Source organism: Zonotrichia albicollis, chromosome 7, assembly GCF_047830755.1.
Source record: "Zonotrichia albicollis isolate bZonAlb1 chromosome 7, bZonAlb1.hap1, whole genome shotgun sequence".
Classification (NCBI taxonomy): Eukaryota; Metazoa; Chordata; class Aves; order Passeriformes; family Passerellidae; genus Zonotrichia; species Zonotrichia albicollis.
This window is the reverse complement of record NC_133825.1, coordinates 39,279,357-39,307,165: the sequence shown is the minus strand read 5'-3', so window position 1 is coordinate 39,307,165 and position 27,809 is coordinate 39,279,357. Positions and strand designations below refer to the sequence as shown.

Genomic DNA, 27,809 nt, shown 5'->3' with positions numbered 1-27,809 from the left:
AAAAAAAAGGAAAGAAGGGGGGGAAAAGGAAAAAAACTCTCCCCGGTAGTTGGATTCTGTTCCTTACTGTTGCTGGATAATTTTTTTTTTCAAAAGTGCTTTTCAGTGAAACTGTTCACGTTCAAGGATTTGATCAAGTGAGAGGGTACCACCACACGGGGGGAGGAGCCCCGAGCCTTGCCAAGCCGCCGCCGCCGCTGAAATACACCGCCGAGTCACCCGCCGCGCCGCGCCGCGCCGCCGGGGGCCGGGAGCGGGGCCGGGGGCGGGAGCGGGACACCGCGCTGCACCGAATCAGCTGGAGCATCACCCAGCCTTCTCTCCTGATTTGGTATGTGTGCTCCTGGCCGAGAGAAAGCAGCCGTCATTCCCCGCTTCTCCTGATGTGTTTGTACATAGACAAGTGTTTACAGCGCTGTGGGTGCTCCTCGCCCTGTGTGTGTGCGCGTACATGTACGCACAAAGGCTGGATGCCAGCCACGAGTACGGGGGCACGAGGGAACGCAGCTGGGATGAGCGGCTCTTGGGTGCCTCCCGTGTGTGAGAGCGCACCCACGGACCCGGCCATCCAGCAGCATCCCTCCAGAGTCGGCTCCGTGCGTGTGGATGTGCCCGTCTTAAGCGCAGCCTCCCGGCCGCGGGAACTCGCGCGTGTGCGTGGGAATCCCAGCAGCCTTGCCACCGTCCAGCAAGGGAGATTATTTGTGTGGGGCCAATAACGAAGAAAGGGCAGTGTCTGCAGGCAGCTCCCTGCAGCAGCATCTCGGGACTGTGTCGGGAGAAGGAGCCAGGGGGATGTGTTTCTTTAGGTCACGGCACCGCAGCGCTCCCGCTCCCGTCGCACGGATGCAGTCCCCCTGGCCAGGACACCTGTTTTCTGCTGGCAAAGCTCAAGAAGCCTTTGCAGCTTCAGCCCCTGGACAAGGTGTGAGTAATGGCAGGCTGTGAATGGGAGAGGGAGGCTGCTGCCGCCTCCCGCGGCTGCGGGGCGTCCCTGTGGGTCACCCTTGGCATCGCCATTTGTGCCAGTGCCACGTCCCTCCGGACCGATTCATTGCAGCAACACGTCGGCACTTTCTCTTCGGATCAAACCCACGGTCGACCTTCTCCCGTTCTCCTCCTCCCTTTGAAAAGCGTCGATAATTAGCGATTTTTTAATCGTCCCACCCTCCTACTTCCCGCATCAGCCATTCTTTGCCGTCCAAAGACGGATCCACCAACTACACGGCTCTCCCCTCGGTCTGCCCCCTCCCCATCGCCAGGCCGGCTGCGGGGGCGGCTCAGCACTTTCTCCCGCCTATCGCGGGTCTCCCAGCCCGGCAGGGAGCGGGGGACAGAGGCAGGACCGGAGCTGGCACTGCCCGCACCGGGGAGCGGGGAGGTTTCTGGCTTGGTCAGCGCCTGCTGCAGAGCGCCTGGCCCGGGCTGGGGGGTCCGTGCAGCCCGGCTGCCGCAGGGGAGCGAGCGGAGAGCCGGAGGAGGAAAGAGGGGCTGCACACAGCGCTGCCTGTTGCGAACGGGGGGAGCGGTCGCTAAAGGGCTGTCCTGCAGGAGTGGGAAGCGGGGCCGGGTGGCAGCCGGTGCGCACAGAACAGCGCTGACAGCCTCGAGAAGGCGGCGGGGGCCGTACCCACAAACGCGGACCCTTATTAGCCTTAATTCCCAACGCAGAGAGGGAAAGTGGGAGGTGGGGGTAGGGGAAGCGAATCTCCCACTCCCAACGCAACGGATGGTATTCCTGGCTTGGAATCGGCTCCTTTTATACTGTGCTGCCAAAATGTTTAGATGACATTTTATTTGTGTGGGAGCAGTGACGTGGGCCTGAGCCAGAGCTGCTCCGCAGAACCTCAGGGAAGGGGATTTCACAAATTGCACACACTTGTGGCAGGGGCTACCCTGCATGCACAGGGACACACCAGCCCTGAGACCGCACACTACTGCTGCTTGTAAGCAACCAGCAGGGTGTGGGGAACAGGAAGGAGCCCACTGCCCCTCAAACCCGACTGCTGCAGGAATAGAGTTCCCAGCTGTGTGGCATCAGCAGCACACATGCCACCCCAGTGTCTTGCCATTGCTGTGCACTGTGAAGAGAGGCATTGCCCACCTAATGCCATCCTCTAGCAGTGAGGCTGCAGCTGTGACAGGCAGAACTTGTTCTTAAATTATAATCAAAGTTTCTGCAGTCCGTCTGGACCCAGCAGCAGCTCACTGCTGCTCCTGAAGGTCTCTGCACATCCAGAATCCCAGGCACCACATTGTAAAAACTACTGTGGTGCTAGCAATTGCCACTACTTAGCCAGTCCCCTGCAGTGCAGTCCACCCAGTCCCATTTATCTCTCAGCCTTGCTGGACACTGCTTTGGATCTAGTCCTTGTCCAGATCCTGACCAGTCACTCCTTTGTGCAGCAGCATCCTTGGCCAAAGCCCACCCAGACCAAGACAGGACTTGTGGGCACATCTCATTTCACAAATCCTGCCAGCACAAAACATTTCTTTGTGTCCACCACATCACTCTTTGTCACCACAAGAGCCCAGCTGTGCTGGACATGGCACAGAATGTGATGGTGAACACTTGCATGCAGCCTAACACTTTATTTGGGACAGTACTTTCACCATTCCAATAGCAGGTGTTTTCCACCCTGCAGACTGAAGAGCCATTCCTTGCAATCACCTCTGTGAGTGTCATCCTCACCTGCCACACTCGGGGATAGTCCCAGACATTCAGTGCTGATTATATCACTGAGATTACCCCAAGCCCTAATTTCTCAGACAAACACCCACAGAAAGCTGTGGTCTTTCTGAAGCAAATTCTAAAATGCCTTCATCAGTGCCTGCTTATTGCTGTTAGATAACAGGATGCACAGCTGGGGAAGTCCCACTGATGATGTGGGACTGTATACTAGAATCTTCCCACTCTGCCTCAGCAGCCGTGCTCTCAAGTATCTTTCCTTCTCTAGAAAACAAAGGTAATGTGAGCAACACCCCCATCTCCTGCACGATTCGCGAACTGCGTGCCCATGGCCAGCGCACAGAAAAAGGGGCTTTTCCAGTTTGTACCATCTCTGTTGCAGGAATAACAGATTTGCTTCAAAACCTGGCCTCTTGCATGACAGAGTGACAGTGAGGATGTCATCTGACAACCCCAGATTTGCACAGTCTATATCCAAGAATAGAAATGGAATAGTTCAACGCAGTATCCATTACAGGCTGTTTTAATCCCTGATCTAATCCATTATGATCTGCTTTAATCCCCACCCAGCTGCAAACATCCATTCAAAGAAGCAGGGGTTGGTGTTATATTCTGTTGGACCATGTTGAGTTTTAATTGATGCAGAGAAAACCATATGCCCTAACACCAGGCAATGCAGAGGATTTCTAAGTAAGTAAGTAAATGCTCCGGAAGGCAAATTGTGGCACAAATACAAAGTAGCAGAACATTCCTATAACAGAGGGGGAGCTGAGTTCAGTTAAGGAGAGAAAAGCAATTGGGGGAGTTATGTTTGTTTGGAGGGGGTGATTTGGATGGAAGAAGACTAATGACACTATCTAAAGAAAGAAGCAAATAGAGCCTGGCTATTGCCAAAGCCTTCAAAAGCAGCATTGATTATTTGGATTTTACTTTTTTTTCCCTCTTTCCTATTATATGAATTTCATGTGGGAAAAAAAAATTATGAAATGTTAAATTCTATCACACATATCAATAACTTCATCATCCCTGCCTCTGCTGTTGATTGTAGACCTGCTGCCCAGTACCCCAACCCTTCTGTTTTGCCCAGCTCTGCCTGTCATTGCTCCATGTCCCTCTCCTCCTGAAGGATTGCACACACACAGACCATGTCTCCCAGTCACTATCCCCCCAGGAAATTTCTGAATGGGAGCTGGATCGTGAAAGAAAGGAGGAAGGGTTGGGTAAGAGATCGTAAGAAGAAAATTTAGAGAGGGGGGGAAAGAAATTAATGTCCCAGCTACACTACGCTCTTTTCACACACTCACACCCTCCCCTGAAGGTCTCCTGCACTACTCAAGCCCTCCCAAAGGAGTAAATCCCGCACATACTAAAAGAAAAATCAATGCTTGCTCCAGTTAACTTTAACCTATTTATTATGTGTGAGACCAGTCACTGGAAAACAAAGCAGCTCTCTGATAATGCTGTCTTGTTTACCAAGGAAAAGCCTGAATCTACCTAAACAAAAATCATTAAAAGCTGAAGTATCCCTGTACCCTCAGACAAAGTGTCACCTGCAGGCAGGGTCTCCACCATTTTTGCTGGTGCAGTACTACCCCATTGTGGGACAGATTTTTTCTGAGCACAGCCAGGCAGGGTGTGCAGCAGACAGTCTGACTGAAGCACAGCAGGCCCGTGGCACTGACAGACCTGCTGCAAAGCTCCTGAACAGGGGCTGCAGAAAACTGCAGATGCTGCAAGAGGGAGTCTGGTTTCTGCACTGAGTGATGAAGTGGGAGTCCAGCAGCCCAGTACAGCAGCCAGAAACACAGGTACCACATAGCAGCACACCAAGGGAGGTGTTTCACACAGCCTGGATCAAGGGACAGTGGCAGGACACTTGATCTCAGCTCATTTTGGAATAGGGTCCTCACAAAGTGGATCCCCTCACTCCATCACAGCACCAGTCTCTCATCTGCACCACTGACAGTGCCCCAGAGCAGGAGAGGGAGCCACAGGCCACACTGGGACTGCAGCAGGTTGGGGCTTAGCAGAGTGAAGAACCCCTTCTGAGAATCTGCCTCAGGCTCCCCAGCATGTCATGTCAGGTTTGCTGACCAACTGGACTGCATCCCTCCTTTTGATTTTATCTCTCTGCACACCGTATCTGTGGGAGACAGAAGAGCCCCTTTCCTTCAGGGATGCTCAGAGAGCTGCACTCTCTTCAGCCACTGATAAGGCTGCCCAAAAGGTGCACAACCTGCACAGTGCAGGTAAGAGACTCAGCAAGACACAGAGCAGGCAGGGGTGTTTTCAATTTTCTGGGGAAATTCAGCAGGTTTTAAATCATGTTTCTAGTTAATGTTGGGCTTTATTGTTCATCTTAAAGCCAAGATAAGAAAATCCCCTTCTGCTGATAATCAGCATCATCAGGAATGCCAAAGAGCTTATCAGAATGGAATGAGCGCACAGATTTGCAGCATACACAAAGATAAATTGTGCAGCACACAAGTTCATGGTGTTGAATTCACTGTATATTGAAGATTCCATATATTTTTATCTTAGAGATTCCAGTCAGAAATACAGGATCCCCCATCTCCCAGATTTCAAATCATTTAGGATCACAGTGAGATACTGGACTTTCAGAAGCATTTGCCAAGTTTTTGAAAATATGCTCCTTAGCATTACTTAGAGAGCTCTGGATCAGAACATTTAAACCTTCAGCCCCTCTTTGTCTTCTGAATTCAATGAGCTCATCTAAAAGCTGGGTCCAACTATGCCACATATTATGAAGAGAGGAGGAATAATGGCTTAAGATGTTACAATATCTAAGAATACTCTATGAGTACTAAGATACCCCATTTGCAGAAAGGCTGATTAAAACCAGAAATGTGGCTACTGTTCATTAGATCATTGATTCAGGAAGACTAAATGACCCTCATCTCTCTTCCTGTCCCAAGGTTTGTCTCAGAGTTGCAGGTTCCCTGAAGAAAAGGAATCTTCCTTACTGTTAGAAATGTTGTGCACCTGTCATCAGCTTTTCATTTCTGGTTGTTAATGAAGCCTCATGCCTAAGAGGGTTTAGGATTGGCTTTACAGCCACCAAAAGGGAGAGCACGAATGCTGCCTTGCTGTGCAAAGACAATCTTTGTGAACATGGAGCCTCCCCTATGCTTGTTCCATTCCTGCAGAAACAAGACAGAAAAATGACAAAGTGCCTTTCCCATCCCACAGACACACTGGGAAAATGAGGCAGACATGGTCAGTGACACAGCAACAGTTCTCTCTTTCTGACTCTGTTCCCTCCCCAGTTGCCTTTTTCCTATTTTTTATCTTCTTCCAGACAAATCTTTCCTTTTTCTACTCTTCCCTTCCCCTAAGTTTGAGATAGACTTAGAAGGGGAAGGAGCTGGTATTGTTTCTCCTCTATTGAAGCTAAAAAGTGATTTCTCTGTGTGTGAGTGCACAAAGGCAGAATTTTCTTAGCAAGCTGGAGAGAAACAAGTCTGGCAGCAACCCCAGCTTTGATGGTGGGACTTCACAGGAGGATGTTGAACCTGCAACAGCTTGGTGCTCTTTTCTCTTCCACAACAAACACCATCTCTTAAGATTCTCACCTATGGCTATTTCCTTCCCTTCTTTTAAGAAGAACCCCAAACAAGAGAGAAATTGAACTACAGCACAGAGGAAAGACTTTATACTAGTCAACATGAAGGGAAGCTTGTATACTTAGCACAGAAGAAACAAATCAAGAAGGAAATAAAGAAAAATAATGCAAAACTACAGCAGTAGGTAGCTGGCTGTAGGCAGGTGTTTCTTACCAAGCCAGTCCTGGCAGTCCCCAGATATCCTGTGCACTGAATCAGCAATAACTAACTCCTAAAAGGAGTCAGGTTAAATCAAATATCATGTAAACAGAGATTGAAACATTCCAAAGGGGGGAGTCTCAGGCAAATATGTGCTCCCAGCACCTCTAAGACATGAAGTAGGAGAGAATTAAGTGGCAGCTTTTACTGCCTTTGCTAGACTGTCTTGGCCAATAGCTTCAACTCACAGGGGACCAAGTGAAGTTTCACACCACCAAAGGAAATTAGGAAAGATAACACCATCCCCACAAAGAGAATAATGCATGCAGTGCAATGAATTCTGGCCGGCAAAGGCCAGGCATCACAGCTCTATGTATTTCCATGATAAAAATGCCAATTACTAAATTAATAATGATTTAAACTTTAGCAATGCCTAGAGTTCCTGTCAGGCTCCAGGAAAAGGCCTGCAAATGCAACAAGGAGACAATCCCCTCTCTGAAGTTTAGGTTATGACTTGAAAGCAGGAAACTTGTGTATTATTTTCAAGACAGACTGAAAATGAAAACAGTTAAGGAGATTGATCTTCACAAAATAAAAATGTACTGGGGCAAATCAGGGAGTTTGTCTTGGAAAGGAGGAGGAAAAACCTGCACAGGGATTTATTGCAATGCAAAATCTGTCACAGGGGAGGGGTGGAGTGGCCAAAAACCTGAAAGGTTTGGGAAGGCTCAAGGGAACTTCTTCCCTTGAAAGACCACCTGACCGCAACATTTATTACTCCAACACAGAGTGTATTTATTCTGTGTTCTACCAAGTGATTTAAAAGCTTCCTTATTTTCTTGATGGTTTGAATCTATTCCTTAACTTTGTTGCAGATGTCCAGGTTCCAGTGCAGTACAGCAGAGACCACCCTTGTCTTTTCTCCCTTTTCTGAATCTGCCCAACACCTGGCAATTTCAGGAGCAATCTCAAGAGGGTTAAAATTCAGGGACACAAATGAAAATGCAATTAATAAGTCTGCCACATAAAAGATCCTGATGCTCATGATGCAATCTGCAAAGGGTGAACGTTTTTCTTTGGGCTTCCTGTGCTCTGCGGCTGCGATAACGCACGGCAATATCGTTAGCATTGATTTGCCGCAAGGTGCGTGTTCTACATCTGCAAGCTACCAGGGGAAATGGAGGGAGGCTCTCTCCTTGAAAGGCTGCAATTACTTAATTATCCAAGGAAAATGACATGCAGATTTAACAGCACAGGGAAGGGTTAGGACTCACTTCCCCCATTCCCAAAGAATACAGAACAACGCTTCTCTGCTACGTGATCTCCATGCAAAGCTAATGCTCCTGGTTTGGTATTATTAATTACCCAGCTCCTATTCACTGGAATTCAGAGGTGTTGATACTTCACATCACCCCCAGCTATGCTTGCAATTCATAAATCATACTGAGAGGAGTTGCCAGGAGAGGAGAGGAAATACTAAAGGAAACTTGCAAGCATCTCTGAATAGGCAGCTGCTGCTCAAAGAGGCTGCATCCTCTGCACAGAGTCAGATGTAAACCAGGATTAGAGCTACAAGACAGCAAGAGACATGCCAAAAGTGGGCAGGCAAGACAAAGAAACAATGCTCTCAGACAGAAAAGGTAAAGGAAAGCAGATGGCCCTGGGGATTAACCTTTCATCTTCACATCCACAGGCTAGATCAGATGGTCTGATAAAAGCTCAAAGGCTCTATTATGATTAACAATCTGGAAGAGGTTGACTGTAGTCCAAACAGAGAGAAAGGTGGCAGTTCTAATGCTCAAACCAGCACTGATTTCCATTCCCCTGGGATTTAAAACCTCTCTCCCAGTTTATCATTTGTAAAATAGATCTGAAACTGCCTCACAAGATCAAAGGTAAAGTTTTGTACAGGGTTTTGGCCATCCCACACCTCCTACCTCTTTATACAGATATATATTCCATGGGAAGTGTCCATTCCCCTGTTCATCATAGTGGCTGTGCTGAAACTATTGTGTCCTTTTCAAGGAATTGAGAAAGGTAAGTGTGATACCCAAGGGATTTCTCTCTTAGGCAGTTAAGAGACTGATGACCACATCTTGCTATTGACCCCACTCAGTTGCCCTCTGGCTGGCACCAGAACAACATGAAATCAGATGTGGATGAAAAAAATAGGTGGGAAGCGTCTGAACCCAGATTTATCCCTATCTGTGAATCTCTCCATTCACAGGGTTTCCTTTTTGGGTTGGTTTTTCCTTCCCTTTCCAAAAATCATTTCAAAGTTACAAGTATTTGATCCTTGAAAGTAAGGTTTGTTGGAAAGGAATAGCAGCTTCTCGTAGGGCTCACAAGGTACCTCGAGGAAAAAGAGAAACTTAAAGGCACACAAGGCCTTCATTTGGCCTCTCAGGTTCAGTTTTCTTATTTTGAGGGAAGGAAAGGATCTCCTTCTCTTTCCTCCTTTCTGCACTTTGATCCAGAGAAACTAAAGATCTTAGGTTGTTTTGTTCTTTCTCCATTGTTCTTTCTCCATTCTTTCTCTCTTTCCTCACACTGCACCTCTTCAATACTTTTTCAGCCCTGGGAGCTTGACAATGTGGCAAAAGAAACAATGAAAGTAACACAGAAACAGAAAAATAAATCAGCTGGAAGTTACTCATTCCAGTATTCTATAATATACTGAAGGGGAAAAGGGGCAAAACAGGGTTAAATATCATCCTCAAAGACCACTGATATGAAATTCTGAAATACTGAGATTACTGGTCTCAGTGAAAACCACAGAAAAGAGAGGCAAAAAAATTACAAATACCTTTACAGAGGTAATATTCTCTTTAAATGTTTAAATTTTTCTTAAAAGATTTTTTAAACAAGGTTTTTTATTAAATGAAACCCTGAATTAATGAGTAAATTTTAGAAATAGCAGGTTTAGCCTGACACTTTGCTTTCCACAAGTGGATTTCTCATTACTACCATAATAGCATTTTTATGTTGCAATTAACTTTTCTTCTCCCAGACTGAAGAGAATATTTCTTATTCTTCCTGCTAGACTTTCCTCCCTATTATCTTCATCACTGCATTACCAGCACAGGAGATTCAGAAGTACTTTAAGCTGGCAACTAAAGAGGTTTTCCTGCTTAGGTCTGTCATTGAGGCCCACCTTTATCACAGAAGTAGACACAGGAGGGAGCTCAAGCAACCCCATTCACATGGAGGTTATGTGTCTTCCTGCAGCAGCTGAAGTGATTTTATACCTCTAATTCTCAAATCAGGGTTCCTTTAGGTCTTGGACTTAGATCTCCACACCTGCCAGAATAGAAGTCTCCTTTTTTTAGATAGCAAAACAACTGATACGTGCTCCCTGCATACCAGAAAAAGAAAAATCTGTAGCAGCTCTGACTGAGCTGAGACCAGAGGGATGAAATCTTTGCTCACCAGATTTGGCAGTTGCAGATGTGGCTGCACACACACTTGGAATTTAACAATGCTCTTAGCACTGCTGGCTGAACCCTCAGCTGCCTTTTCTGTTTGTTCTTGCTTGTCTACTTCTTTCCCCTTGCTAGACCTCACAAAGAAAACCCTAGGAGTTTCTCTTCTTTTGCCTCCTCCTATTCTGCCTAAGCAAAAGACATCTCCTGGGGAACAGGGAGCAGGAATTCCTTCTCTTCAGAGAATTTCTTTATTTGTGCAACGACCAAGGCAAATCTCTTGAAAGTAATGTTCATTTACTCTTTATATTCCTTTCTACTACAGATTTCATCCCCCTTATTTTTTCTCCCTTTCCCATTGCCCTTAATAGGAATATTTCATGGAATCATGAAATGGTTTGGAAGGGAGGAGACCTTTGAAGGTCACCTGATTCCAACCTGCCTGCCATGGGCAGGGACACTTTCCATTAGACCAGGTTGCTCAGAGTTCCATCCAACCTGGCCTGAGCACTTCCAATTATGAGGCATCCACAGCTTCCCTGGGGAACCTTGCCTGTGTCTCACCAACTTTCATCATAAAAAAAAATATTCTTTATGCTCTATATGAAATAGCCTCTTTCAGTTTAAAACCAATGTCCTTTGTCCTGTCATGACAGGTCCTGGTAACAAGTCTCTCCTGTCCTATAAATCCCTTTATGTACTGAAAGGCTGCAGTAAGGCTTTCCTGAAGCCTTCCCTTCTCCAGGATGAACAAACCCAGCTCTTTCAGCCCTTCCTCAAAGGAGAGATGCTCCAGCCCTCTGATCACTTTTGTGGCCATTCTCTGGACTTGCTCCAACAGATCCATGCCTTTCCTGGGCTGGGTGCTCCAGAGCTGGACACCATACACCAGGAGGGCTCTCAGAGAGCAGAAACAAATGGGCAGATTAACCTCTCTTGACCTGCTGGCCATGTTCCTTTGATGCAGGTTGGCTTTCTGGGCTGCAAGCATACATTACCATCTCATATCCAGTTTTTCAGCACCAAAATAAAAATATTTGAAAGTGTCTCTTTAACCCAAGTTCACAATTCTCATTAAAAATGAAGCAGTGCATGAGAATTCAAAATAAATTCTTGCAGGCACCTAAAATGAATTCACTAAAGGGAGAATCTACAGCCATAGCCCTCAGCAACTATTGTCACCTGTTTCACCATCACACACACGAGGTCAGGGAGCCCTGGAGGCAGCTGACACAATTAAATGAAGATTTGGATCAAATCATCTCGAAGTCAAACAACTGTGAGCAGACACCAAGATTAAATGTTTGCTCATTTGCCAAAATATGGCCAAAAATAATTTTATTTTGGCACATATTTCTATAAAGAATAGAACAGGCACTGACAATGTGGTCTATTATTCTAGGTTTTCCTGCTTTCTCTAACATCAGCAGTGTCAGATAAATTCTGGAGAGAAAGATAGTTTTGTTCTACCTTTTTCAAAAGAGGTTTTGGAGGATGTGATTATTTACTGTGTTTCTTTGTAGTCCTCACACTATGAAACCCAGCTTAGGCATTAGCTTTGCACACCAAAGCAGTAGTGATCTGTAATAGTTGCAGCATCAAGAAAGAACCTGGATGCATTAGAAGAGCCCAGCAGAAATCACATGTCCAAGAGAAATTCGTTAGATGTGAGGAAGATTATTGACTTTTATCTTCTTCCTTATTTCCCTAATTTCTGCTGCTCATGATGGATGCAGGGATGTGATTATTAGCAACATTTTTGCTGGGATGCACTGGCTGCTGCTATTTGTCCTCTTTCCAGTTAAACCCATACAGAAGTTCCCAGCTGCTGCATTATCTTTCAGGCTTCTCATAATTTGCAAGGAGAGATCATTCTTCATTTGAGGGGAGAAACAACGGGCTTGATTTAATTTTTCATTTCTCCATTTCCCTTGTATCTAGAGGCCCAGTTTTCTAAAAGGCCTGTTTTTTCTGCATTGAGATGGTGTGTTTTACATCCCTGAAGAGAGCAGACATTCCACATTACCATCTGAGCACACTCAGTGGGGTATTGGAGTGCAGAATTCTCAATCTGTTCCTCTGCCTCATTCATTACTGAGCAAATACCTCCACAATGAACCAGCAAGTTGGCAACCCCATCTGCTCTGAATACACCCTGCCATTAGAGGAACCAACAGAATGTGTATGGCATTCTTGTCCCCTTCTTCCAGCACATCCCAGAGGGCTTTGCAAACTACATAAGTCTTGAATGGGCATGCAGGTTATACATTGATTTTTTTCAAATGACTCAAAGGATTTAAAGTTAGAACAGGCTCAGCTAGGCAACTATGATAGTGTCAATGGCAAACTTAGCTAAAGAACCCAGAAATCTTCATGCTGTTCTGCCTTCTGGTCAGGTCTTCTGCACCTTAAATTCATTTCACTCACTGCTCTGAGCAGAGGTCTGACACTTGTTTTTGACAGGGACTGCATTTCACCTCTAAAGGGAGTTTCTCCTTATTTGTATGCTTCCTTTCCCAATTCTACTGCCTCAGAAGTCTCATTCTGTCCCATACCTGCATATTGGCTTTCCACAGCCCTCCTCATCTTGCATGGTGCATTGATCTGTTCTTGCTGAGACTGAAGGACACAGGTGCCTGCAGGAGTAGCATTTATGCTGGTTTGCATAGCAATGATTATAAAGAAAGTACAATCAGCAATTCCTTTGCAATATCTCCCAAGAGAAGCAATATTAAAGCCTAGATTGTTACAATACTCTGACTAACAAAAGGGTTTCATCCTGGAAACATCTTTTTAAAATATCTAGGCACTGCTACTTAAATACAAGCTCCAGTCCTAACCTGGAGACACTGAAGACTCAAACACCCAGGATACAGTGTGAAAATAAAGCCATTTCATGACCACACAGTTCCCTGCCACACAAAGCCACCTCCAGCCTCTGCTCACCCTTGTTCACAGAGAGAAGTTCACTTCTCTCTTGCAGAGACAGCACATCCAGACACGCAAACCCCTGAAAAACCCAGCAGGGACTGCTGCACTCTGCTGCCTTGCAGGATGCTCAGGGCACCTGCCCTGGCCTCCCTGATTGTCACAAGAGCCACAAGGGAAGAGCAGTTCTCTCACAGCCACAACAGCAGGGATATATCTGCCACCTGACTTCAACTCTTTTCTTTCTTACAGGGAAGAGATAATGCAAGGGACCCTGAGGAAGGTGAAGAAGGAGGTGCAAAGAGGAGGTATGTCTTTATTGGAGATCAGAAGCATGAAACTGCTCATTTGGTGCTTCTTTCCTTTTCTTTTCCTTCCCCAAGATTTTCTTTTAAACAGAATTCTCAGATGATGTCTACTTTTTCCTAGCTATTTTTTGTTTGTCTGTTTTGTTTCTCTAGAAGAGGAAATAAAGCTGTATATTTTCACCTAACTATATTAGTTATTGAGTGTTTTGCACTGTTTTTAGCAGAAAGGCTAAATGTTTATTAGAAAATATTTTGACAAAGGAGAAAACTAATTTCCAGCTAGGTCTAACTGTAGGAAAGGTGAGTATGGCTCACTGAGCCTGTAACTGTATCAAAGGTTTAAAAAGTGCCAATTTAAAATCTAATCCCAGCACCCTTGCATGAGTGGTCCTATTAAATGGAGAACAAATTTACTTTTTTGCCTTCAGATTTATACTGATTGTCAATATAAGCAAATGAGAATGAAAGAAATTCAGAACCACAGCCTGTTCCAAGCTGCACCACTTCAAAGAAACTCTCCAGGAGTCAAAGGATGTGCTTTTAATTAGCACTGGAAACACAGAGTTGAATCAAGAAGATATAGTTTTTAAGTTAACGAAGGTGGTATCATTTATACACTACAGCATCTCTGAATCATACAATACATTTCAAAGACAAAAGTTAGGATGCCTCCCTCATTATGCACTCATGGTAACTGCTAGGTATGCACTCACCTTCCTTTGATTACTGAGGTTCAATCAAAAAACTTCTCATGGTCACTCTACCTGAACATTGCATTTTGTAAGTATCCCTGCATCTTGGTGATGTCTGTGTGCAAGCATCAAAAAGTGATTGCTCAAATCTCAATATTCCACCACTTGTGATATTTCCAAAGTAAACAACTCTTCCTCCATTGGGAAATAATATCTAGGCTAAAATAAAATTGTGAAATACTAAAAGAAATCTAGCCTCCTCCATATTAATCTTAAAACATTTATGATAGATCAAGGCATTGAATTTCCAGATCTAATGAGACTTTTGTGCTCTGAGGTAACTCCTCAATTTATAAGGGAGGAGAGTAGGTTTCACTACTCCTTCGACACCTGGCTCAGAAAATCCTTCTCATATTGTGTAATTGCAAAAATGGAAGCCAAATTATTTTTTGTCTGATCCTGTCTATGCTAAATCTGCTTAAATCCCCTGTAAAGCCTCCTTAGTATGGACATAAATTACAATCACTCTATGACACCCTAAGCAATGAACAGGAAACTGGTCTGTGTGAAAATAAAACCTGCTGAGTGACTATCTCTTGTGAAAATCTGCTTTTGATGACAAGAAGAGATAGAACAGGACAGAAATTGTCTCTGAGTCTTAGAAAATGTGTGGCAGAACAAGATTGCTGACAGCATTTTATTGAAGTTAAAGTAAGCCTAGCTTTCACATGATACAATCCACAAAAAAGGTGGTCAGTGTTAGAGCACATCTTCTATCCATATTTCTGGTCAAGTTGGTTTCTTACAATATTGAGGTAAGACCAGTGAAACCCAGAGCAGTAAGCACAGAGTCATGTTTTAAACAGACCAACAGTTCCACTTGAGGATAAGATCCCACTACGCATGTGCTTTTCGTCCTTGAGATCACAAGTTAAATAAGATCAGGGTCAGTCTGTCTGCAATCCTTGTACTTATTCCAGCCAACTTTCACATTGCTCCTGCAAACCAGCCCACATCTCAGTTTAGCAGCCCTCAGACTAAAAAGAGAGGTTCATCCCTCCACAGTCACTCTCTCCCAACCACACTGCCCCCAGTAACTGCTCTAAGCATTTCCAGATTTCTTCTTATTTCCTGTTTCCCCATTGGTTTCAATCCTGCATCACAAATTCACAAAGCTCCTCTTGAGTTAACCTCAGAAAAAGGATCTTAGCCCAAAATGGGGTTTTCAACAGTTCTTGGCAGTGGCCTAAATTCAATTTCTTTGAGCAACTGTGACAAAATTTTACCAAAAGCTTTCTTAGGCATATCAGATAACCCCACTCCAACTCTGTATCGGCATTTTTCGCTGCACTGCACTTTGCCATCTTCTTTGCACTACAAATGACATGTATATTACAAATAATAGGCAGACTGAAATCCTACACCATTTCTTTGAGCCCTTTTTCTCCCCCCCACCAAAATACAGAGACAGCTGAAGAGCACAAAGATATTTATTCTCTCAGAAAGAGTGCTTTTATTGAGTAATGCTGGCTTGGCACAGGAGCTCTGATTAACTCCTATCATGTTAAGTCACGTTGTTTGCAAATTGCCTCCATTTCCCTCCCTCAGCCTCTTCACCAAAAAACCCCAAGAACATCCCACATATTCAAGAAAAAATTGTAGTATCAGTAAAGGAAAAAATTGGAGAAGCTTCATTCTCACTTTTTGAAGGGCACATGTATCTTCAGAGGCAGAGACAGTAAGGTTTTCATAATGTTTGCCGACCTGAAAAAAAATGCTGTATTTCCAAAAGTGTGAAGGAATTCTGTTCCATTAATTCATTTGCATTTCATCCCCCATAAGATTAGGAACATAACCCTTTCTGTCTCTCCCCTGTCAGCTGACATTCCACATCATAGCTATGCTGAGGCCACTGTCATGCCCCATTAAGCATTAGAGGGCTTTGCTCAGCCAATACAAGTATTTAAAAACTCCCTAGAAAACACATTAATCAAGTGGATTTGCAGTTGTGTAAAATCAAAGTTTTTAAATGTACCATATTTAGTACGCAATGGACTGTCAAGCACCTCCAGCATGCCAAATTGCCAGAGCTCATTGCATCTCCTGGCTTATGAAAAACATGTAGAAGCACAGAACAGCCCTTTTGATATGCCTACTTTTTCCATATTTTTGTTTCCTTAAAAAAAAAATCAAAGCTAAATTCTAAATATAGAAGCAACAGACAAAATTTAGCACAGAACATAACCTCAGCAGGATCATAAAGCCCATGTCAGATCACAGTGTGACTTATTCACCTGTGTAAGAATACTAATATATATATTCACATGCCCCATAAAATTTATGGCTCTCATTTTAAAACAAAGGTGACAAATACTTGTGCAATTTAGAAAATGGACCACTTTTCATGATTTAGCAGAGACACACACAGCATACTGTGTTCCAATTACAAACTAAATGGCATGCATTCACTGGCAAATGGGAAACAGAAAATTATTTGCTTTGAATGTGTTGAATCATGAGAGAGAATTTGAAGTGGCACAGCACAGAAAATGTCTCCAGTATGCATTTAATCCACACAGATCAATGCTTGAGGCTTCACACATGAATTAGTGACCAGCACAACATCAAATACTCCTGTCCCGTGCCACAATAATAGCATTACACAGCTCAACAATAAAACATTCACCCATTCATTCACCACTGGTTGCTCTGTGTTTGCTGCTGATGGAAGCTCCCCAGAAAGATCTGTCACTTCTGAACTCATGTGTGTAATGTGCAGGGCACGGCCTCACCTTCAATGTAAATGGCTGAGGCCAATTTAAAAGTCACATGAGAAAGATGGATAAAAATTCAGTTTAATGCTGGGAAGACTTGCAGTGGTTTTCCAGGGCATGCCTCTTTTTTCTCCTTTTACCCTCATGTGGCATTGGAACAGCCCTGGGCAAGAGGCAGCAGAGCCAGGCTGTGTTGGGGGGTGTTTAAGGCAATAACACAGGAAAGGCACTGGGACCAGCATCTGTCCTTGGGGAATCAAGAGCTACCAGAACACTGTTCCTGATTCATTTCTGGCTTACATTGCCCTAACTCCATGACCTGTGAGAGAGTTGTAGCTAAATAAAAGCTCCACTAAACTCAAGGCAGTTACTCAAAATTTACTCCAGGACCTGAGCCTATCAAGGCACATTCAAAGTGTGTGTAGGTAAGAATAACATATGTGATTATAGGAAAGGCAAACACAGCAAAATAGGGACTTAATAAGGTGAATAATGAAGAGAAAGCAGCACTCAAGTTGTTGTTCATACCCTTCTACTTCCATGCAAATGAAACAAACCTGAATGCTTGCCTGAGCATGAGGGTAAAGAATGCCATTCATCACATTTACTCCTCATCCAGCACCAGCTCCACAGGTTATCTTCCTGAAATGAGGTTTACAAAGGTGCTGAAACAAATAGAATATGTATCCTGCAGTGGTGTTTCGAACAGGAAAATGTGTGGCCATCAGCAAGGGAGATAGTTTAGCAAATCCAAACCCCTGCAAATAGGAAAAAACATGCATGGAGTCTTCTAGAAGAAAAAAGTAAAACAGTACATTTTTAAAAATCCCTGCAGAGTCAGGAAGAGGCTGGAATAATTCCACTGTCTTTTCTTGTCTCATCTGAGCTGAGTACAAGAAGGGCCTGAGGCAGAGCTACCAGCCAGGAGCACACCTCAGGAACACAAACCTGAGGAGGGATGCTGCAGAGGTGGACAGCTTGTGGAGATGTGGGACGTCCCCACAGCAGCAGTGCAGTGTAACCCCCAGGTGTGAGGGAGAGAGATTGCTTACTGGACTGATGAGAACAGGCACACACACAAGATAATTTGGGGGTGTTATTTAGTTCCACGTCTCCTTTAACTGACATCACTCTGGAGTTTGGAATCTGACAAATGAGATTGAGCTATCCAGGACTTGTACTCATGATTTTACCCCCAAGTAAAGATATCAGCAGCCTTATAGGAAAAGACATTCCCTCCTCCACCAAAGCTCTAAACAGTGCATCATTCTGAGGTAGAAGAATAATGTCATAGTGGTAAGAATTAAACCATACATGATCCCAAAAGGTGAAAAATTCAGCTTTGTATTATACATACCATATGTATACAGTAAGGGTGATCCATGTAATCCTTCAAATGCCAGTCTCTCCCAAGTTCTGAAAACCAAGTCCTAGACCTGCCTACATATTTTGACAGAAATGGCAAATCTCAGGAAAAAAACAAACAAGTCAAACCAAACAAAACAAAAAAATTTTTTTAAAAAATCAAGGGGGCAAGCTCAGTGCAAACTCAAGAAAGCCTCAGTCTTTTCCCTAGACTGCACTTTTCATTCATTTTGTCTTACAGCACAGTACAAATTGCTGAGCTAAAGAATCTCCTGATTTCAAACATAAAAGCACAGAGTAACAAGGCCATGGTCTGAAGGATCACTGCTTTGCCTTTCTCATAGCCAGACAATCCTTGCTCTGTTCTGCACAGAGAAGGAAACTGTCCACCCTGTTCACACCACATCCTCCGGGACAGATGAGCACCCAACATACCGAAGTGGCTTCCCCCAATACACTCCCTGAATTTTTAGTTATTTAAAAAGAACAACAGCAAACAAAAGCTCAATTGTGAGTACATCCTGAACTTAAAATCATCTAGCAAAGACCTTCCTTCATTCCCTGCTGTAGCTTTTTTTATCGCTGCCAGCTACACCGCAGTGCCCTAGGGTAAGTCACAAAATTCTCCATTCTTTTGAGACGGGAATAGTTCAGCTTAGAGAAGGAGCCATTGTCCACGTGAGGAGATACATGTACCTGATGTCAGCACTGGGTTTGGGAAATAGCAAACCAAACTGAGAGAGAAGAAGAGGGAGAACTTCATTGTAATACAAATGCACCCACATCAACAGGATTTGGTTTAGTACTCTGGCAAGAACTCCTTACAGAGATACTGAAAATGCACTTAAAGATCACACCACACCTGGGACTCTGTGATATTGGATGTGATGCAGAGGCTGTCACTGCCAAGAATTGTTTTCATACTAAGCAGACCGTATAAAGAGTAGGAAGAGAAATGAATAATTTGTAGCCATCAAACCAGCACTGTCTTAAAAGAGCTGGAGAGCAAATGCAGATTTTATATTGTGCACAGAAGGCACAGCAGGTATCAGACGCACTGCAAGCTACCTGAGAGCCTGTCTCATGCATCCATGCCTAAAGAGCTCATACAGGCACATCAAGTTAAGAATAAGCATTACACATCACAGTCTTCACAGAATCATCTGGGGTTGTTGTGGCTGAAGTGCAGGACCTGGCAGTTCACCTGACTGAACCTCATACAGCTGGCATTTCAATCCAGCATGTCCAAATCCCATGGCCTTCCTACTCCCCAGCAGGTCAGCACTCCTGCCCAACTCAGTGCTGTCTGTAAACTTGGTAAGTCTGCCCTCAATTCCCTCCTCCAGACCATTGAAAAGGACCTGAAACAGGCCTGGCCCCAGCACTGAGCCCTGGAGAACACCAGTCAGCCTGGCTGCACACAGGGTGCAGCACCATCCCCACCATACAGACAGGATTTTACCCAGTGAGGTGAATTCCCACCCCATCCATCTGCAGACAGTTTCTCCAGAAGACAGGGTCAAATGCTTTACTAAAACACAGGCAGACACATCCTCAGCCTTTCCATCATACCCTAGGCAGATCAGGAGACAGGAGAGCAAGTTGGTCAAGCAGGACCTGAGTGTCCCAACCCCACCCTGGCTGGGGCTGATCCCGTGGCTGTCCCATATGTGCTGGGTGATGTCACTGCTCCATAACATTGCCCAGCTCTGAGGCCAGGGTCAGCAATGCTCCTTTCCATTAGTCCATCTGTCTGATACCAGCCCACAGAGAACTAGAGTTAAACTCTCTCCTCAGGCCAGAAAGAGAGATTAATTCCCAGCCACCCAAACACAACACAACACTCCAGTCTTAAATGCTCAGCTCTTACAGACTGATTTCTGATCTGACTTCAGTGCTGTCAGGATTGTGGTGGGAGCATCGCACTTCTCAGTTTGACCCCTTGACAGTGATCCCTGAAGCACAATCAGAGCAATCAGGCAAAATGAGGAGCGCACATTGTGACGGCAGGGTATGTGATTAGCTTTGAATCTCCATGCCAGGTCTAAGTCAGCAGCTCTCAGTGCTTGTGGTAGCAGGGAAGGCAGATTGTAGCAGCAGCAGGATGGGGATGCTGGGCTGGCTTTCCACCATAAGAACTATTCCTGTAATAGCATTTTCAGAAACTGCATCTTAGGAGGATGTTATAGCCTCCTTAGTAAGGAGGGAAAGGGAATATGGCAAGAACCAAGTAAGCCTACTCACATGTTCAAAGGCAGAGAGTTACAGTCTATAGCTCTGATACTAAATGGCAACTCCAAGCCTCCAGCTGCCTTCCCTTGCCAGAAGTTAGCAGGCATGTGCTATAAGCATGCACCTCTGTGGCTTGCTGTCAGGCATCACCAAGGGCTGGAGAGATGGTGGATCTACAAAGAAAGCAGAGACAGTGGCACCAGGGTTTATGTCACCTCCCTCCCTTTTCCAGGGTTAAGGACTAACATTACAGTCTGCCAAAAAGTCCAAAAGAGGAAATTTAATAATTTATGTAATTATTAATGATTTTAATTATTATTTCTATTAGATTTTGCTGATAATTGTCATACAGTTTAAAAGTGGTTGTGGATCAAGTCAAGGGTAAATGCACACAATTTCCTCTGTGCCAGCCAGCCTTCTCCACTTCCAAAGATTCCCATGCTGCAAGCATCTCTCTCCATCACAGCTGCCACAAAACCACAGCCAGACGGGGCTGGGACAGCAGCAGAAGGCAGGAGACTCTACAAGCACCATTTTCCTTTCCCCATCTGGGAGACTACTCAGATTTCAGGCTCTGTTGTGGCTTCTCATCTTCCCCAGCAGGCTCTGGTAGCTGCTGCTCAGGGCTCCCTGCACTTCATGCTTCCTGCTAACTCACACTGTGCTGTTACTTGCAGAAGCTAGATTGCCACATTTTCACCTTTTGGTATGAAATTTTGGTTAAAAATAGAGCTAGTTTGGGGGAAAAGTATTTTCAAAATTTTAAATAAAATCATATTATCATATTACTTCAAATTTGTAAAAATCAGCAGGCACTTGGCTTTTTCCATGAAGAAGATTCAAAACTAAACTATGCATGTTTAATAATGGCAATTATTTTACAAGCTTTTCTAAGCACTACCATTTTTCCCCCACTTCTTGTTGTCTGCTCCTATTTATGCAGAGACTTGAAAAAGCATGTAAGTTGCTCATTCCTCCCAGTCCTGTCAGAGGGTTTGAAAGAACATATTTTTCATAAGATAATAAGGACTTACTTAAAAAGCTTTTATGAAAAGCAGCATTGTGTTTATGCTTTTTAGAAGCAACTAAAAAATTTCACAAGCAAATCTGAAGTCAATAACCATTCAGCAAAAAGTTTTCCTTCAGAGAACTTCAACTAGCAGTCCCTGAAGTCTGACAGTCAGGATGCTGCATGGATTTGGATCTGTATTAACTCAAAAGCACCCAAGTTACTCCCCTGTTCACATCTTTATTACTATATCATACATAACTAGAAACTCAGGATTGGTGTTGAGGCAATTTGACAACACATGCTCACCTTAAGAAGCTTTCTATTCTAGAAGGTGTAGCAGGGGCTACACTTTATTGCACCTCAATGTCAATCTTCCTCAACAATTACCAGAATAACTTTTTCAGCTTTTTTTCCCACCCACAACTGACACTGATATTTTTTCCCACTGAAAAATAAAACCCTCATTGCCATGGGAATTTACTAGTAAATTCCCATAAGGCACAGTCTTACTCTGCCTTTCCACTTTCAAAATTAAACTTAAAAAGTGACAGAAATTGGCCAAGGGCAAGAATGAAAAAATCATAGTGAGTGCACTGAAGGATCACAGTCAAAGCAAGCTGTTAAAGACTAATAAGAATTGTGTCTTTAAGGCAGGATCTAATCAGAAGAAAAGACAGAGCATGTTGTATTAGTTGTTCAGCAGATGACACCAACAAAACGCAGGAATGGGGGCGAAAACAGCTTTGTAATACATGAGGTGCCTTCCTTCCAGTAAGAGAGAGCTGTTAGACCATTACAAGAACTCTGCTGGGATAAAGCAGACAGTTCTGTCACCTACAGTCACAAAGAGTTACGAAGATCAGAAGCAGTGTGAAACAGGGCTAACAGTATGATCAGGAAGAGAAAAAAGTCATCCTACAAGTGGAACTTCGATTATAAAAAGCGAAATCGAATGTGATCATTCTCCATGTAAATCTTCAGTAAATATCACTAAGGAAAGAATTAACATGAAGTAGCATTTTAGCTGGGGAACATACAATGATTTCTAATCACAAGTGTTGGACTATCAAACAGCTTTTTGGTAGAGTGATTCCTAGCTGGTTTTAAAGTGAGTTTAATCAGTGAATAGAACAGTTAATGTTTTTGACAGCATAGACCTGGACTTCTTGACACAGAAGATTCATTTCACAAATTTTCTTTCATGTTTCTGAACTCCTAAAGAACTAAATGAATCCATGTTTCCATCTGCTAGGTTGAAACATTCGTCCAACAACAATACTCTTCCAACATTTATCATTGTCGCCTGTTCATTAAGCACTGGATATGGAATTACAGCTCTACCAAAGAAAGAACATATCTAGGCTCTTCCCATCTAACAGAACACTCTTTCATCCTGTTATGTAAGTTTTCCTCTTCCCAAAGGATCTCAAAACACTTAAATGCCGTGCACTGGTTTACTGTACACAGAGATTTACCAATTTTAGCATGCAGCTCCTCTGGGGTGATACGTGTCAGCTGCTTTAACAGCCCACAACAGACACACAGAGCAGACGAGAGCATGTCCTGAACACTCAGAGCAGATTCTCTGGGAAACAGGCTGGAACTACACTAAACTTGGACTCTGGCCAGGACTTCATGTCTAACACTTCCAAATGGTCCCACAATATCTCTGAAGCAACAGGGAAGTTTGTTTTAGGCTATATCCAAATGAGGCTCTCGAGTGCAGACATCAGGATGGCACATAAGTGGCCTATAAGAAAATTGATAAATTAGCATTAGGACCAAGGACCACTGTGAGGCAGGATAAGGATATTTTTCCCAATTTACAAATGGCAAACCAAAGCTCATTGTACCTGAGTAATTTCTACACAGTAGCAAAAGAAGTGAGTGGTGGATCAAACCCCAGTTTACACCCCAGTTGTTCTTCCTTTAGCTGTTCTTGAAGCCATCCATTGCTGCAAAGAATAAATATGACGTTTATTTATGGAAGGGGAAAAACTCCCATGCTTATAAAGTGTCTCTCCTCAAAGCCCCAGACTAATTTCTTGGGTTTCAGCAACTCCTATTGCACCATTTCTAGTATCTGAAGGTTGCGGGTACCCTGTCCTTTCAGGAAAGCTGCCTCCATATGTTAACTTCCATGACAGCCTTGACACTCATTTGTCTATGTACCACATAGACAGTAGATTTATTTTTAGTCCAAGCTCTGCCACCAAAAGTACTGAATCCATTTTGTCCTTCGCAACAGCTAAAAATAATTTGCAGTTCCATGGTTTTACCCATCAAAAGAGCTCCCTACACTGCACAAACTGATACACCAGGGGGGTCTATCAAACAGATCTGCTCCATGACAACAATGTATATGGACTGTGACTGAAATCTCCCCATGGTCTCAAAAGTGGAGTGCTATTTTCAACCTTGTTTTAGAGCTGGGGTAAAAGAAATCAAAGAAATTTGCTGCAGAACAGGGCATTGAATTTAAATTACTTAGTTCACATGCGAAACTTCTAAGCAGTAGACCAGTCTTCCATTTACCATTAAAAAAAAAAGAATAGAAGAGATCACAATGTGATCAGGTGACAATATCATACTTCTCTAAACTGCATATTTCTTAAACTAGAAGCTTCAGATATTGGAAACATTGATGTCCCCCCATGTCCTTTTATAGCCTAATTCCTCCTCTTTCCTCTACTCTAGTTCCAAACTTTGCTGCATTTGAAAATGTCATTATTCACATGGTGACACATCCCAGCCATGCAGTAGGGTGGCAGCTGAGTCACCTCCCTGCTGTGACGAGGTGTAATGGTGACACAACTGCACAATCCTTTTTTGGGCACTTTGTGTTGGAGGTTGCTCTATACAAAGGCTAGGTGGGAGGAACAAATCAGGGTGGAAGAACTCCACACACACAAAGAGAAAGGAGGGATTGGAGGTAGCCCTGGCAATCAAATTACATCTTCAAGCTAAAGGACGCGTAGAGAACCAGGCACAGCCTGAAAGACCAGGAATGAGTCAGAGACTCCTTTGGGTTGACATTTGGCTGATATCTACTGAAGGCTCTGAACTAAAGCATCTCTTGAAGCATCCATGTCTCTCCACAGACTTTGTGGAGATACTGGGATGTAGCATTACGTCTTTGGCTTTGATGCCAGCTTAAAATGTTTCTCTCCTTCTCCCACCAATTCTGTGTCTTCCAGTTCATGAGGAGGTTCACCTTCCTCTCAGGCCAGCTAGTAAGGCTGTTTGTGGGGTTCTCCTGGAAACTGAAAAAGTAAATTATCCTAATTTAAAATGTCCTATTTGTCAGGGGAAAAGGGCCAGAAATCCCCTCATCCAGCTTTGCTGTTTAAGACAATGGACCAGCACCACAGATCACCTAAAACTCCCAAACCTTATTCTGTTTGACTATGCCCTCATACCCATGTCAGAGAATGTTTTACAAGGCAGATGATCAGACAGCACCCACAGAAATAACTACTGCCTAAAGGGCAAGGGAAAAGCACTGAAAAATCAGACTGTTCAATCTAAGTCGGTCTTTGATGGGTAAGTGGGGAAAAAAGTCCTTCCAAACAGGTGACACCACATAATCCCAAGTGCACAATTTTGCCTTGAGTCCTTGGAGGCCAAATTCCCATCCTTTATGTATGAGAGAGAAGCTGAACTTGTGGTGCTGAACATCCAGAAAAACAGCTTATTTACATCCTTACCCCAAGGAATAAATTTGCTCATGAAGGTTGGCCTCAGCAGGATTGCAGATCAGCTACATACATCATCTTCTCTCTCTAATGCTCAGAAGCCTGGCAGTTGTGTTTGCTAGGTTTGAAATCATGGTTTTGTGCAAAACATTGTCCAGTGTGGCACCTGGTTAACCAAGGAAACAAACCTGGAACTGACCACCAAACCAGAACCTGCCTGCACATTTTTCTGTGCCTCCTTTCTCTGAATTAGGAAGTGCATTATGCCAGGTTGCATTATAATGTCCTGGAAAAATTTGCTGCAAACTTCTAGAAAAACTTTAATTCATTTTCGGGCTGCACCATGAAAGATGTATTTTCTGCCACCAATTGGTCCACCAAAATACCAGACCTTTTATCAGACCAATTTACCACTAATAGAGAAACAGAATAGCTACAAGCAATGCTAGAGCATGACTGACAACTAAGGACAGGATGCTTTCTCTGTTCTCTTAGTGTTCTCCACTTAAATATAGGCCCACTTTGACTTCATGATGACCTGAAGACCCCTATCAGATGGAACTGCAGGTCAGTTATTCTCCTCTTCTATGCTCTACTTCAAGTCAGCTCAGGACCAATTTCAAATGCTTTTAAAAGTAAACTCTGTACAGGAATCCTTTATCGACACTTTCTTGCAACTGGAGTTGAGCAATTCTTCCTGTGGAGGCCACACTAAATGTCTGCAATGGGTTTGACCTCACAGGATACATCCCTGATGCAGTCTTTGTCCAGTTTACTCTCTGGGGGACAAGAGGGGAATAGAAAAAAGTATAAGAGCAAAAATGAGAATTCAGTGCATTGTAGAGTGTTCTCCCTGGTGTAATTGTCTTGGCTGCACAAAAGTAGAAAGTACCTATTTCTGGGGCTTCTGTAAGAATCTCAGCTTAACAGCTGACCCTTACATACAGCCTAGTTACAAAAAAAGGTGATCCATCATTCACACATCACTTCCTCACCTTTGGCTGAAGTAACTGGAAAGGGATCAATGATAAAGATAAAACCTGAAAAATCAGATGTATTCCCAAAGGGGCTAGGAGTTTTTTACTTTTATTTAAAAAGCTTTGAGAAATGTTAACGGTAAGTCAATATAGACAGGGAAAGAAATGCAGCTAGGCTACCCCTTGCTCCCAGGAGCAGGCAGATAAGGAAAGAGCACAACACTCACACAGCAAAAGGAGATCTGCAAAGTTAATGCCTCTCTCAAGCCTGCAGCAGGCCAGAGTGTTACTGTGAACCCAGCATGCTGTGCAAGCTGCACTAAACTGGCTAAGAGTAGTCACTTTATTCTGCACTTATCAGAACCTTTGGCACTGCTTATCCTTTTTTCAGCTGGGATAGAGTTAATTTTATTCCTATTAGCTGGTACAGTGCTGTGTTTTGGATTTAGGATGAGAATAATGTTGATAACATGGTGATGTTTTAGCACTTACACTTTTCAGATGCTTTGCTGCCTGGCCAGTGAGCAGGCTGGGGGTTCACAAGAAGCTGGGAGGGGGCACAACCAGGACAGCTGACCCAGCTGGACAGAGGGATGTTCCAGCTCATATGGCAGTGTGCTGAACAATAAATCTGGGGGGAATTGGCTGAGGGTGGCAGCCTGCAGGCTACATGAGAGATTGCATGGCAGGAGAGGGACACAGTGGATTCCCAGCCTTGCACCATCCCAGCCAAACCTTGAGCACCCAACTCAAGGCTCTAAGTTTACTATGAGACAAATAGAAAACAGCTGCATGCTCACCCCTAGGAGCTGTGCACTGTGCTGCCTCTCTCCCAAAACCTTCTGTCCAAGGCTGCAGCAGATGAAGGTTCAAACCCTGCCATGATGCTTGGTGGAGCTGCTGGCCACTGACACAAAGGACTCCTGCACGTGTTGGGGGAAGATGATGCTACGCCCTGTGGTGCCTTCTTCATGTGGACAAGAATTACTGAAGTCTCAGAAGTCCCAGCAGCACCTGCTGGAGGACAAAGATTCTTTACATTTCAAATTTCTGCCTAATGTCACCCCCAGCCCTCAGAAATAAATCTTTAATGTTTATAGCCCTATAACTATCCCTTTTAAAAGGCTTCTTCATTTTCTGGTCTTTTTGTGTCACATACCTAATCAAATGTGGTAAATTTATTCTATAGTTCCTTCTACACATTCTCTCCCTCCTCAAGATTATTTTCAAATGAATTTTTTTCCAGCATCTGCTCCTTCCTGTTTCTGTACCACTGCTGTAAATGGGATTTTTCTTCTGGCCATCAAAAGAAGCAAAATAGGGCTTCCTAAGATAGTTTTCTGGCTGATTACACAGCAGCAGTGCAGTAGTCATGAGCAATAGATAAGTAGCTTTAACACATCATAGTTTTGCTTCTTTGGGCTGTAGAACAACATAAATATGATAATGCACCCTGCTCTGAGCCCTGCAGAGCTCCACAGCAGCCTCTGCTCTCAGCTGCAAAGGGGAGCACACACCTCTGTGGGAAGGGCTCCTGCTCTGCCCCCACATCTGCAGCTGTGCACAGGCACCAGCACAACAGCACAAGAGCCTCACAACTCCCCTGATGTGCCCTGGGCCACCCCTGAACCACGTGGGGCCAGCATGGGACATGGTGACAGCTGGAGATGTCCCTCAGGGAGTGATGCAGCCATTGGGTGGGGAAGTAACACAGTCCAGGTCCTCTGAAGAGGACTGGCCATGAGGAAAAATGAAGAACAGTCTTTAGCTGTCCATTTCAGCCACAGGTCCCATCCAGATCATACCTGAACGAACCCACTCACTGCTTTCTTTTTTCTAAAAAAGCAAACAAAACAAAATATTTAAAAAAAAAACCCTCTGGTGTTCCCATGTGCTCATATTTAGGTAGCAAACAAGCAAGAAGCTGGAAAAT

General features: G+C 44.1%; 1 long non-coding RNA gene across 6 annotated transcripts; it reads left to right on the top strand.

The window, feature by feature from the left end:
* The first annotated feature begins 5 nt into the window (after positions 1-5).
* On the top strand, positions 6-27,809 carry LOC141729700 (uncharacterized). 6 transcript variants are annotated; one of them, XR_012581136.1, is made up of 5 exons: positions 6-331; positions 13,074-13,129; positions 22,457-22,604; positions 25,395-25,466; positions 26,728-27,809. It is a non-coding gene; the product is annotated as an uncharacterized LOC141729700 (long non-coding RNA). The 6 variants fall into 6 exon arrangements; XR_012581134.1 differs by having other exon boundaries at positions 26,683-27,809; XR_012581135.1 differs by having other exon boundaries at positions 7-331; positions 25,415-25,466; positions 26,683-27,809.